Below are 13,909 nucleotides of genomic sequence, written 5' to 3'. Positions count from 1 at the left end.
GGTACTCACAAAAGTCGAGTGAAAACAGGCATGTAAAGATCAGAGCGCGGGCTGCATTACCACCGGCTGTTCGTTCTCCCTGGTAATAGATGGTTTACGCGTTTCTGAGGTCACGTCTCCTTCTTCAGATGCACTCACACCTGCCTTCTGCCATTCCTGGGCAAGCTCTGCATTGATGGTGCCCCGATCCCGCAGCTGAATCAACTTTAGGAGATGGCCCTGGTGCTTGCTGGACTTTCTTGGGTGCCCTGAAGCCTTCATCACAACAATTGAACCTCTCTCCTTGAAGTTCTTGATGATCCGATAAATGGTTGATTTAGGTGCAATCTTAGCAGCAGCAATAGCCCTGTCTGTGAATACCTCTTTGTGCAAAGCAATGATGACTGCACATGTTTCCTTGCAGGTAACCATGGTTAACAGAGGCAGAACAATGATTTCAAGCACCACCCTCCTTTTGAAGCTTCCAGTCTGTTATTCTAACTCAATCAGCATGACAGAGTGGTCTCCGGCCTTGTCCTTCTCAACACTGACACTCGTGTTAACGAGAGAATCACTGACATGATGTCAGCTGGTCCTTTTGTGAGAGGGCTGAAATGCAGTGAAAATGTTTTTTTGGGGGATTAAGTTCATTTTCTTGGCAAAGAGGGACTTTGCAATTAATTGCAATTGATCTGATCACTCTTCATAACATTCTGGAGTATATGCATTCTGGAGATTAGCCCCCTCAATCACATCATACAAACTGAAGCAGCAGAATTTGTGAAAATTAATATTTGTGTCATTCTCAAAACTTTTAGCCACGACTGTACAGGAAAAGAGCTTTATCGTTCAAAGGTCTCTTCAAAGTAAGAGCAGTGAAACAGGAACTAGTACTATCAGAGGCGGCTCTAGATTTTGTGAGGCCTTAGGTGAAACTTAAACATGAGGCCCCATCTGACATATGCACATAACATACACTCATATGTACATACATATATACAAAAATGCAGTCATTTACTCATGCATGAACACAATCATATGCCCTGTTATTTATAGTACAGGTTTAAGAAGTCAGAACAACTCTGGAGATCTTAAAAATAGCAGCAGATATTCTTAAACATTAGGATGTATGTTAAAGTATTTTAGATAATTATTACACTTAAATAAATTGGGAAAGGTTCATTTTTATTTTCTATAGATTGCAGACACATATCTCTTAAACCTATAAAATAACCTCTGTAGGTTTAGGAGACATGCCTGTTTTCTCCCCCATCTTTCTCATGCCCTCTGTTCTTTCCACTATCTTCAGATGCCCCCTGGAGTCTCCCATCACCACTGTCCCCCCTGCACCTCTCCCCCAACTCCCCAACACCCCTTCCATCACATATTTCCTGCACCTCCCATCACTTTTCCCCAGCGCTCTCCAATCATGATCCCTTCCCATCTCTGCAGCCGCCCCTCCTTCTCCAATTTCCTCTGCATCGTATCTCTTACCTCCAATTCTGGCACGGCAAAACTGTAGAATGGTGACGGGGCAGGGATATCCTATGTCCCAGTTTCCCTCACTTGCTTCTGAGCTGGCGACTATTCCTTCTTCATGCTGCGCTGTAAGCTGGCGGAAGGTATTCCCAGTACATCAGCGTTTACCGGGACTCCCACTGGGCGTACAGCGCATGCAGGGTTACTTGGCGACCGCAGGCAAGTCTGGCAGGCGCGAGGCCTTAGGCACCCGCCTAACTCGCCTAATTAGAGAGCCGCCTCTGAGTACTAGCTAGCTCAGTTAATTTTTTTAAAAATCTGGATGCATTCCTAAGTGATCAGAATATAATTAGATATAAACATTTTATAAGTAAAAAAGCGCCAGGTCTTGCTGATCCAGGGCTAAATGTCTTAGGGGATCAGGAAGGAATCGTTTTTCTTCTGTTGGAGCAAATTGAACCATGTTTTAGGGTCTTTTTTTTTTTTGTCTTCCTCTGGATCAACTGTGGGTAACTGTGGACATAAGGTTGTTTATGGAGGTTTTTCTATAGGCTAAGCTCAATGGACTTGTAACTACTATGTAACTATGTAATAAGAAATGCAAGAATGCAATCAGAGCTGCTAAAATAGATTATGAGAAGCACATTACCACAGAAAGCAAGAAAACCTGAAAAAGTTCTATAAAAATACCAACACTCCCACTCCCTGGCTCTCTGGGATCGGATATGGCAGTCTCACACGTTAGCTTCTCTGCATACTCCCCTAGCCCCAACCTTTCACAATCCTATTTTCCCACTCGGCTAGCAAACCAAACTATTTCAATGGTGGCAGAATAAAGGGTTATACAGGATTGGTCACTACTTTAACATAGAGAAACCCTCGTCACTTGCTTACTGTAGGGAAAGGTTGAGAATGCCCCACTTAGAACTATTTAGATTCCATCTAATCTCCCATTTTCAGCACTCCCTTGCCTCGCGGGCTGAACCCCCTCCTACTCTCACTCTCTATGAACGCTGGTGTACTCAATCCACAGGTTGGAGAGGGGGCATATTAGTAATATATTCAATGTAACTAGGTGCTCCTTCTAAACTAACTTATATGTTGGCCTGGGAATATGACCTTGGCCTGACCTATTCGGAGGAAATATGGAGTCAACGCTGCCTGTGTGCGTTTTGTGGCATACTTAATGTATCCTCAATTGAGGCAAACTACAAGGTGCTCTCTAGGTGGTACCTGGTTCCTGCAAAATTAGCATCCATGTATCCCAGAGCCTTTCCATTTTGTTTTAGTGGCTGTGAACTCTGGGGCACAGTCGTACACACTTGATGGTCATGTCCCAGGATCTGGAGTTTCTGGAACAGAGTTTTTGCTCTCATTATCAAAGTTACAGGCGTCCAGGTGCCCAGGAACCCCAGATATGCCCTTCTTGATGACTGGGCTTCCGTAAACTCAAAACATCAAAGCAAATTGATCCACTTTGTTTCTAGCTGCCAAGATTTCCATTGTCAAACCTTGGAAAACCCCTAGAGTCCCTTTAGCAATTATCCTGGATTATGACCCATGAACAACTATCTATAATTCTTTAAATTAAACAATTGCGCTTTGAACTAACCTGGGACACCGGGACAGACACTTGTATTACAATGTGCACTCTAATAGCTTTGGTCTCTTCTCCACAGTCACAGGCTCAGTATTCTAACTGAAGATGCATAAGCAGTATTTCTCTCATTGTTGTACTGGTTTAATCTATACTACTGCTACAGTTTATAATCTTGACACCTGCTTGCTTATGATTGTACTTGTTATTATATTTTACTCCTTTGATACGATTGTTACGCTTGATCTTTTCACACTACACTGTGTTGTTTAGAGGTGCACCGAGATGGAATTTTCTGACTGAAACCGAAAATAAAAAAAATTGTCAGGCCAAAACTGAAATTAGTTTTTTTATAAGCTTTTAAATTATTTTAATTTTTTTTCTTTTTTTAATTTATTAATATATTTTTTAACTTTACTGTTGGGGGGCTTCGGGGAAATATTGGAGGTCTAAACCCCTGATATTTCCCTTTTAAAATAGATAAAGAGATTGAGGATGCAATCTCTTTTTCTGCAGCTCCTGTTATGAATGAAGATGAATCTCCTATACTGAGAGTGTTCCTGTTCATTCATAACTTGTGGAGATAGTGTGTTTACCATGTCTACAATCATGAATAAACGGGAAGTAATGTAGAGCATTACTTGTGGACACAGTAAACATACTATGTCCTCAATTCTTTACAAACTGCTTGTAACCGCTCTCCATCCTGACTCGCTGTCACACGAGACCGAGCGGGTGGTGCGAAGAGGAAAGCCTGGTCTCATTTGACAGCTGACATGGCTGCTCACAGCTGGGTGGAGGAGAGCCCAGCCTCATGTGAAACGCCGCTCACAGCGCTCTCGGCCTCCTGACAGTTTCTCTTCTCCCCGCAGGACGCTGCTCTGTATAAGAGGTGGCCCAGCGAGGAGAGAAATTACTGATGCACTGCAATGTCGGCCGAAAGATGGTACTTTCAGCATTTTGCCAAAGGTGCCATTTGCTGCCAATATGTTTTGGTGGCCAAAAAGTGGTCCAAAACAGACTAAAAAGAGCTAAATATGAACAAGTCACCAGGGCCTGATGGCTTGCATTCAAGAATCCTAAGGGAACTTAGCTTAGTGATAGCCCAGCCACTCCTCCTAATTTTTAAAAATCCTAATGACTGGAATGGTACTGACTAATTGGTGTAGCACAAATGTATTTTGTACAGACAAAACAGCCTAACATCAATAGTTTGCTTAGGAACGCTATTTAAAAATTTGTTATAGAAAAGGATATAGCAATCTACATGGATTTAAGAAAAATACTTTTGAAATTGTTAAAGTATTAAAGTAGGTTCTAAAAAAGCAAACATTTTGTGTGCTGATAAGCCTATATAATGGAAGAGTTTTCAGGCTTTTCAAAGGATCCTTTGTCTTGAGGTTAATGTGTGCCTGTGAGACTCTTGCTTGTTGTACATTAATTAAGGCATATTTGTGGGTACTAGGCCTATGGCATATCATGTATACTGTAGTAGTTCTATTTACCAAGCCTTTTTAAGTCAAGCTCAACTCTCAGCACATTGTGACCATATACTCTGTGGCTTTTTTTTCTTCAAGGATGCCCCCAGGTCTTTCACAATCCTAGTGAGGCCCCTGCCAATGCAAATGTAGTTGTAAAGGAAATAAATGAACCCATTGCAGTCATTGATATAGTAGTAAAACAGAGGTTGTCACACACATACTTAATAGCAATAAACTTGACAACACAGTATGGTGGTGGCTGGCTGTTGATATTTATTTCCTGTAATATCCACAAGTTTATTTTCATGGCTGTGTAAAGTGCAGACTAGTTCACCAAGCTTCAAAAGAACAAAGTGGTTTTTTTTTTATTGTTTTTTTTACACACAGGATAGATAAAAAGGTAAAAATGATAGAAAAATACTTTTCTGTGAGACCTCTAACACATTGTTCACTGATACCTGCATGCTTGTCAACTGTAGAAAAGAAAATTAATCTTGAACCTGTTAATTATTAAGAAACAATACACTACTCTCCCAAGTCCATTGACAGCAAGTAATGCATATTCATTTATTTAAAAAATAATACTTAAAACAATAATTGTAACATGCATTTTTTCAAAGAAAATGTAGTTCTACCTCTCAGCATTACTATATATCGCTGGCAGAAAAATTATAGCAATGCAAGTGGACCTGTCATTTTCCAAACCAAAGTGATATGTCCTAAATAAGATTAACAGTTTCAATTATCTGGCTCCTTTGGGCTTTTATGTTCTCTTCAGTCATTTTAAAAGTTGTCTCAAGACAATATTAATAAAAAAGAGAGTTTAAAGGTACACTCCAGTATTAGAAGAAATAAAGCATTGATATGCATACAGAGAACTGTTTAGTATTTCAGTTTTACATCCAAATATTGTACTGCACCATCTCACCCCTCTCCCCTCCTGGTTTCTTGCAAGGCCTATGGTAAAACAATATGAGTACTAAGATGTTCCTCACAGCCACCAATCAGGTTCAAACCTGCCTTGGAATGTTTAATGACTGGGGATGTAGCTTCCGCAGCATTGGCAGTGGGTGGTCCTCTTTATTGGATAGAACAAGGCTCACATTGTGACAGCATCATCCTGTGTGCCCAGCCTGCTCACACACCCCTATGGAGTGTGTCCATGATGGCTTAGGCTCATTTAACCAGGTAGGGGACTGAGGTGGGCGAGGATACAAAGAGCAATGCTGGCATGTGGAGTGAGTGGTGCTTTAAAGGGGGAGCGAAGGATTGTTTTTATACAACAAAATATTAACTGGACATAGACTTTAAGATCTAGCAGGATCTCTTTACATATGTGGAAAACTGCTCGACAAAAAGGTTTTGCAGTAAATCAGTCATGGCATTGATGACTGACTAAAATCTCACTATTGTTAGTACTGTTCAGAGCGCTGATAATTTCTGTTAACATTTGATCAGTAAACTCATCCAAACCCAGGTAAAATGTAATTTGTGTAATGCCTCCATATTGTTTTTTTTTAATTTTTGTTCATCAGCTAATAATATAAAAAATAATGTTCCTAAAATAAAAATAAAAATAAGCTGATAATATCCCTTTATATCTGAGACTAATACTAGGGCAGCCTTTCTCAACTAGGGAGCCATCCAGAGAAGAAACTTTTCAACATATTCACAAAAATGTATGAAAACTGCATACAGTGAGGCATAATACCAAACATACTAAAAACTGGAACTTGGGTGTACATACACTTTAGGAATAGGCTTGTACTATACTGCTTGTACAGATCAAAGAAAGGAAATAAAAACTATATTTGCTTCAGAAAATGTGACAGATCCACTCTAAAGCTTTGCTGCCAGGGAGACATCTAGACCATGGCTCATCAAAATTCTAAAGAGGCGTAACTGACGAGTACTTGAACTTCCAGCACATAAAATATTTATCAGTGAATACTGGTAACTCGAGAAGCACTTAATGTCATATATTAACAGTGCAGTGTTATCATCATACAGTGCATCCATTTAATCATATTTAGTCCCCGTCCCCCCAACACACAGATTGCACCAACATGAATTCCAGTCTTTTCCGAATACTCATAACAAGTCATAATTTGTGTATATGCTGTTTGTTCAGAAATATCTCAGTACATTTCATAGTAGCAAAAAAATCACACTGTAATAATACATTTACAACAAAAAATAAACATGAAAATGTGCAGTAACAACTTATGATCTGCGTAGAGCTTGTACATAAAAGGTGTTCAGATTCACTGGGATTATATAGATTGCACTATAAATGTAGCTGTTACTAGACACGTGCATTCGGATTCGGACGAAATTCAATTGATTCGGCGGTTTGTCTGAATCCGAAATAGCAAATTTATTATATGCCCGATAATACGAACACTATATTCAGGCATACATAAATTCGGTTACAGAATACGCGGCGGGCATATTGGCCGCCGCCGTGTTCTGTGCATGCCCGCCGCCATCTTAGAGGCAGAGCGAATGACGTTGCCTGTGAATCAGCATAAACATTTGTTTGCTTTTATGAAACGAATGAAATAGTTTTTCGTTTTAATTTGTTTAGTCCGAATTTATTTTTTTTGCCGTGCACATGTCTAGTTGTTACCATACCCTTTGTTGCTGGAGTAAGAAGTTATTTACTATGCATAAATAATAATGTAATACAAAATAAACTTTGCTGATACCATGTTCACATGACCTTCAAGCTCTACTGAACAGTTGTGGTTTATAACGGCACTCTTACTTTTTAAGCTGCGAATTTGGCAGTGAGGGTTTTAATACTCTGTGCTGGCAGCACATAGAAGTGTCGGACTGCTCTCTCTCACACACACACACAGCAGCGGCCTGGCTCTCCAGATTCACCCAGAAACATTGTTCTGGTCAACAGCTCTTACTCCCTGGACAGCTTTGTGGGTGAGAGCTGCGGGTCTGACTCTCCTAAATGCTGCTAACACAGGATACCCTTCCGGCAGCACTTAGCAGTTGCATTACAGTAATAAATCACAAGGGTTCAGCTGGGCTTTGAACTTCTGTAAGAACAGTGTTTACAGCAAACTTTTGAACAGCATTTGGAAAGCTTTAGCAGCTATTTTAAAGCCTATGAAGCACCCTATAGCTCCAGCTTGTGGAGTTAAGCACATATCTTAATGAGAATTGCGACTGTCACTTTAAACAAAACTGCTAGCAGGCTTCAGTACAGAAAGCCTGCTGAAGCCTGCTAACTGAATGTTTAAGGCCCCATTCACACTAAGCGACATACCTTTTGGCCAGGATATCGCGACTTTCGGGGCGACGTTCCAGCAACGGTAGCGCGACTTTCACCGTCGGGCTGCATTAAAAAAAAGAAAAATTGCACAAAATCCGCCGAAAAAAGGGTCCTGTAGGAGCAACTTGCGACCGCGACAAGCAACGGACGACATGGAGCTGTACATTACGACAGCTCTATTGAAAATCATTGCGTGGCAAAAATGCCCGATATCGCGGCGGAAATCACGCGGCAATCCGCTTAGTGTGAAAGGGGCCTAAAGCTGAATGCATTTAAAATGCAGCTCAGTAGTCATTGCATCATCATTAACCACTTCAAGTCCGCGGTGTTAAACTCCCTTCCCATCCAGGCCATTTTTCAGTATTTAGCCCTGCGGTACTTTGATTGACATTTATTCCGTCATGCAACGCTGTACTGAAATAAATTTTATACCATTTTTTAGGGACAGATAGACGTCAGGTAAAAAGACACCAAACATGTCAAGCCTTAAAATTGCGTGCGCGCGCGAAACCTCAAAAAACTACAATAACCATAATTGGCCATAGGCGACGCTTTAAAAGCTTTTACCGCTCATCAGTTTAGTGTTATCAGTGATTGATGGCCCTAAAATGATTGCTCTCACTGCGACGTTCGCCGCGATATGTAACATGTGTAGCGCAATTGTAATTTTCGCATGCTGGCGTCGCGGACGTGTATTTACGTTTATATGTGCGTAAATGCGGGGGTGGGGGACTTAAAAATTTGTTTTTTTAAAAAAAACTTTGTGACTTTTATTTATTTTTTTACTCTTTTTATGGGTTTTTTTTACACTTAATGTCATTGCTATTACATAGGGGGATTACAATCCCCCTATATAATAGCAAAGGCACACTGACAGGTCCTCTTTATGGAGACATTAGGGATCTCTTAAGATCCCTAATGTCACATGGAGACCGCAAAAGAAGCTGATGAAGCACAGATCTGCTTCATCAGCTTCTTCTCTCTGGCTATAGCAGCCAGATGACTGACAAGTGAATGCGGAAGTGATGTAATACACATCATTGCCGCATTCACACTACGGATGGAGCTCAGCAAGGAGGAAGATGCTGACCTCCCTCCCATCTTCCTCCTGAGCCGGGCCGCAAATGGGGCAGCGGATCCCGGGATTGAAGGTGAGGGGACAGGAGGGGGGGGGGGCGGGGGCGGATCTCGAGGGGGGTCACGGAGCCAGCACTCACACGCGATCGGTAGGCTATAGAACCGCCGATCATGTGTATGTGAAACAGCCGGTAACGGCTCTTTGCATTGAAAGGGCTTTTTCTACCCGTGCACAAGCAGAAAAAAAATGCCGCCTGGAGGCGGCAACCCGCAAATGCGAGTCCGCCGTCCGTCCGTTTTTTGCAATGGGCGGACGGCAACAGGTTAAATGTATTTTTAAATGCAAGTAAGTACCTGAATTTGACTTGGTAATCTGCCTCTTGTGGTCTACTGTACAGTAGAGCTCAGAGAGAGGGAAGGAGGAGCAGCAGAACGGTCCAATAATTTGTGCTGTGGTGCAAGGAACATGCAGATGGAGGGAAACCAGAGTGGCAAGGAGATGAGCTCATCAGTGTGCTGAATTTCTTTTTACTGTGCAGTCACAGGCTGGGTCCAGAGAGGAGACCTTTGAAAGGTAAAAGTGAAACTGCAAAAGAGAAATGTCAGGTCCACTCCCCTGCCAGGCAGGACTGTGCTGCATAGCAGAGCTGTGTGTATCTCAGGACTGGACAGATGGAAATACAAATCTTTGGCAGGTAACACAACTATTATATATGTATTTCATCTGTGTAATTAGCTTTATCACAGACTGGGTCCGGGGAGGAGAATTAGCAGGTCTAATAGGGAAATGTAAAACTCGCAGTGGTCCATAATCGTTGTACTGGAGTAAGAGCTGGAGATGGTAAAGGCTTCAACAAAACTGCTCGCAGCTTTCCAAATGCACTAAATGTATAACCGCTAGCTGTGCACACCGCTCCTAAACAAGCTGAAACCCATGTAAACAGGATGTCACTGTAGAATGAATTTACAAGGACACTAGCACTGGTATAACTACATACTACAGACATTTCCAGCAATCAGAAACTTCACACGGCTTTCATTTAAAAAACCCCCAAAACAAATAGCTGCTGGAGAACCCGTTTCAGAAGTTCAAGTGATAATACATTTTTCTTAAGCTGCCCATATACAATAAAAATGTTTGAAAAATCAAAATGTGATTTGAAATAAACACACTATGAATACGCCTATCACACAGCTTGAAGGTCCTATTCACAGTTCACACCATAACGTTGAGATTTTTGCAGTGCACAGCAGCCGGCAGGTGCTTTGGAGCACCATTCAAATAAATGGCAACCCAACACACGGTAATGCACGCTAGGTGCACTCTGTGATAACATGCGTTAATCGTACGGTATTGCATGATTAAGCAACACTATGGTGTGAATGGGCCCTTAAAGGATTATTCCACACAACTGCAGATTTCTCTTGCTAAGCTGACTCTGAAAGCAGATACAAGATGACTATTTACAAGTGTCCCTGTACTGTAATAGGCAGAACACGGTGACATACTACATGTGATGCTCTTGCCATTTGGTGTCACCTGATCATCACGCAGTGATGTTTTGTCAGTAGACAATTTTCTCTTGAATGAAGATACGTTTTAGGTTGAAAAAAAATATATAGCTTGGGGAATACTATTTTAGAGTCCCTTCACACATTTTCAATATGCTTTGCCAACGCACCACAGTGCATGAACTAGAAATTCCTATATGGGTTTTGTAATGTAGTGCACAGCACACGTGTAGGACTGCTCTGCAGTGTGGGTGCATTGACAGCTACCGTCCTTGTGCGTTGGTGTGCCATTCTAAATACATGACACCACAAAGCTGTTAATGCATGTTGTGATAATATACGGTAAAAAGTACATTTTAGCACATGGTAAACTGCTTGTTTTACCATGCATTACCTTAACGCATGATTGTGAACCCTTTCTTAAAAAGCAGTAGGACAACTTTATCCATGTCACATATGCCCTCATCACTCAAACAGAAGTATCTTGTTATAAAATATGTCAGACTCCTCCAGCAGCATTATATGCAGAACATCTAACACAGCATATTATTATTTCTATGAGAATGAATGGCCAGAGATTACTGATGGAGTCTAAAGGCACATATAGACATTACATTTGTCACCAGATCCTGTCCAAATTGGCATAGTCAATAGTAATCTAATGTTTGTGGGCACTTTAAAGCAATTTTTTTCTTACTCTAGATATATACAGTATGTGGACGTTATCATCCTAACATGTTCAATCTTAAAATGTTTACTTCTGTATATAATTTGTAAAAATAATGTCAGCCATATTAGCTTATATGGAGGTGCTCTATTAGCTCAATAATTCCAAAGATTACTTTAAGTATCTTTCAAAGTCCAGCTGAAGACAAAAGGTTTTTTGTTTATTTTGTTAAGTTTTTAATAGAGTGGGAACAGGTGAACAGCTCTTTTAGAAATAGTATCATATTTATATATGTCTATAGAATTTTATTTAGGGAATACCTGTTTATCTGGCCGTGAAAGTCCTTGTTCAGGTGCTTTCTGTTATGGGGTGACAACTGTCCTCCAGTTGCACTCCTGCAATAGGGACTGCAGGTTTCTGACAAACATTGCTCTGACATGATCTCCTGTTGTCACTATCAGGGAGCTGATCCAGAATGGTGTACAGCCAACACTGTAGTGAGCACATATAGACTGGAAGTGGCTAAAATGCCTCTGTTTATAATTCATAGTGCAGACATATTTTTTTTCGTTTAAAAACGGAATCAATTAGAAAAAATGTGTGAATCTTGGACGAATTTTGTGTGAAAAAATCACCCCTAATAAGGGGGAAATATACATTTTTCATGGGTGTCTCTGCAAAAATGTTAATAGATTAGGAATTAATGTTTAATCTTTGCATGTGCTCAACTGGGACTGATTTCCTATAATACTCAGAAATACAAATGCTCACTCATGTTAGCAGCCGTTATATTCATACAACGACAAGTTCTATTCCAATTTTCCTACTAACTTTTTATTTATATTGGTTAGGGATAAACAATCACCAAAAAGGAAATCTTAATCTGGCTGCACAAATGCCATGTACTGCAAATGGATTGGAGGGATGAGGTCCAGGACCACATGTAGGCTCTAGGCAGCCAGATATACATTTTCTGACATTTCTGATTTTGTTGTTGGCTTAAAACCTACAACCCCACTGTGTCTACTATGGCATGAAAGAAAAAAAGATACAGGAAGAAAGAAGTTTTGTATGGATATAAATTTACCTGTCATAAGATGTGTACAAAAATGATTTTCATGATGACATGCACAAATACAACATAAATGAATCTCAGCTCAATCTTTCGCAAAGAATGCAATAAGAAGAATGATGGTCTCCTGAAGTGAACATTTATCAATGTATGTACAATAAGAGAATGTGTAGTATACAGACTTTACGTAGTGCAGTATCCATTGTGCATGTGGGTACTATTAACTCCACATTTACTGTGCATTGGTTTTCTACTAAACAATGCAGAAAGAATAACCATGCATACATTATTTCATTCTCTAGCCTGAACTAAATAAATGGAAGCTGGAATCTGAGTGGTTGTAATGGACAAGACCTGCATCTGTTTCTGTCATAAATCCCATTCCCTACATCCAAAGGCATGTGCACACACAGTGAAGGGCAGAATCACTGTGCTACCTCAATATCAGCAAGGATCGGCATCCTGCTCAAGATATAATTGTGCAATAGCAGTAAGAGACTACACGTGAGACTAGGAAACATTCTGCTCCTTTAAATTTAAGCTGAACTTTAGACAGATATAAAAGACACAAATGAATACAACTCTGAATTTATTAATACTCCTTAGCAGTTTAAGCAGTGCCTTGCAATCCCCTGTAGAGCACAACTCAGACTGGGAGAAGGAGAAGCAGCACAAGCAGACAGTCAGTTGTGCTACAGTGCTAATGTCCTAACAAGGAGCATGTTGATAGGAGGAGAGAGCAGAATTACAGAGAGATAAGCTAATCAGTCTGTTGCTTCTCCTTTGTGGAGAAAAATCAAGTCTCCTGCCCTGCCAGACAGAGCTGTCCTGTTCGTAAATATCAGGACTGAATGGAAAGAAAAACACAGTATAAGAGCACCCACATATGCATTTCATTTGTGCAATTAGCGGTTTGCCTAGAGTTCAGCTTTAAATATCTCCAATCCCAGCAATTTTCCCTGATGCCTCACTGTTTTGTAAACATGGCCATTCCTGCTTAAAAAGGCAACAGAATAACTGTGCAGGAAAGTCAATTTTGCATACCTGCATTCTTTCATGAAGCCAAAGTAGACAGGAGAAACTTAAAGGTCATGGTGCTTGTGGAGGGGTTACAAGGCTAAGACTTTCACTTCCTCTGTCTGATTAGAACAGCTCCCTTCCTGAATGGCCCACTTTCTATAAGTTAAACTTGATAGCAATTTTCACCTGTTGCTGTTGCCAAAACAGTCCTTGTTTAAAACACCTACAGAACATTTCTACATGTTATAAATAATTAAACTACTATGTCACAAAGATGACCCAAAACTGAGCACCATAAGCTCCTGCTCTAAAGACCATTATGGAACTTTTAACAATGCCTTTTTTTAACCACATAAATCTGTGGTTAAAATATGTACGTAATCATAATAAGTGAAGTTTCATTACAATGTTTGTTTTACAGGAGGCTAAAATAGTTATATGATATGATACCATGTGCATGTACATGAACACCACAAACCACTTCCAAGGGAGCAAGTGGGGATGTTGATTAAGCAAGCAAAGTGTATCACTGTTTTCTGCTTGAGGAACCTTACACGGGTGCTCATACTGCACCTGAAGCAGTTTCGATTAAGACTTAAGCTCTAGGTTTAGTAGATCCACATCAAGACTATTTCCATTTTTAAAATAGTCATTAGAAAGTACAAGACATGTATATAAACTACTTACCCAAAGAAATACAATTGTATATTAAGTTCATTGATATTAAAGCCTTTAA

At 40.4% G+C, this 13,909-nt stretch overlaps 1 long non-coding RNA gene across 1 annotated transcript; it reads right to left on the bottom strand.

Moving 5' to 3' along the window:
• Positions 1-6,327: 6,327 nt before the first annotated feature.
• Positions 6,328-7,233, bottom strand: LOC108799717. Its single transcript, XR_001942043.1, has 2 exons — positions 7,166-7,233; positions 6,328-6,841 (listed from the first exon to the last, which is right to left on the bottom strand). It is a non-coding gene; the product is annotated as an uncharacterized LOC108799717 (long non-coding RNA).
• Positions 7,234-13,909: the final 6,676 nt, after the last annotated feature.

The sequence above is a fragment of the Nanorana parkeri genome, unplaced genomic scaffold (assembly GCF_000935625.1).
Source record: "Nanorana parkeri isolate BGI_ZX_2015 unplaced genomic scaffold, ASM93562v1 scaffold1793, whole genome shotgun sequence".
Classification (NCBI taxonomy): Eukaryota; Metazoa; Chordata; class Amphibia; order Anura; family Dicroglossidae; genus Nanorana; species Nanorana parkeri.
This window is presented reverse-complemented; position numbering and strand designations above follow the sequence as displayed.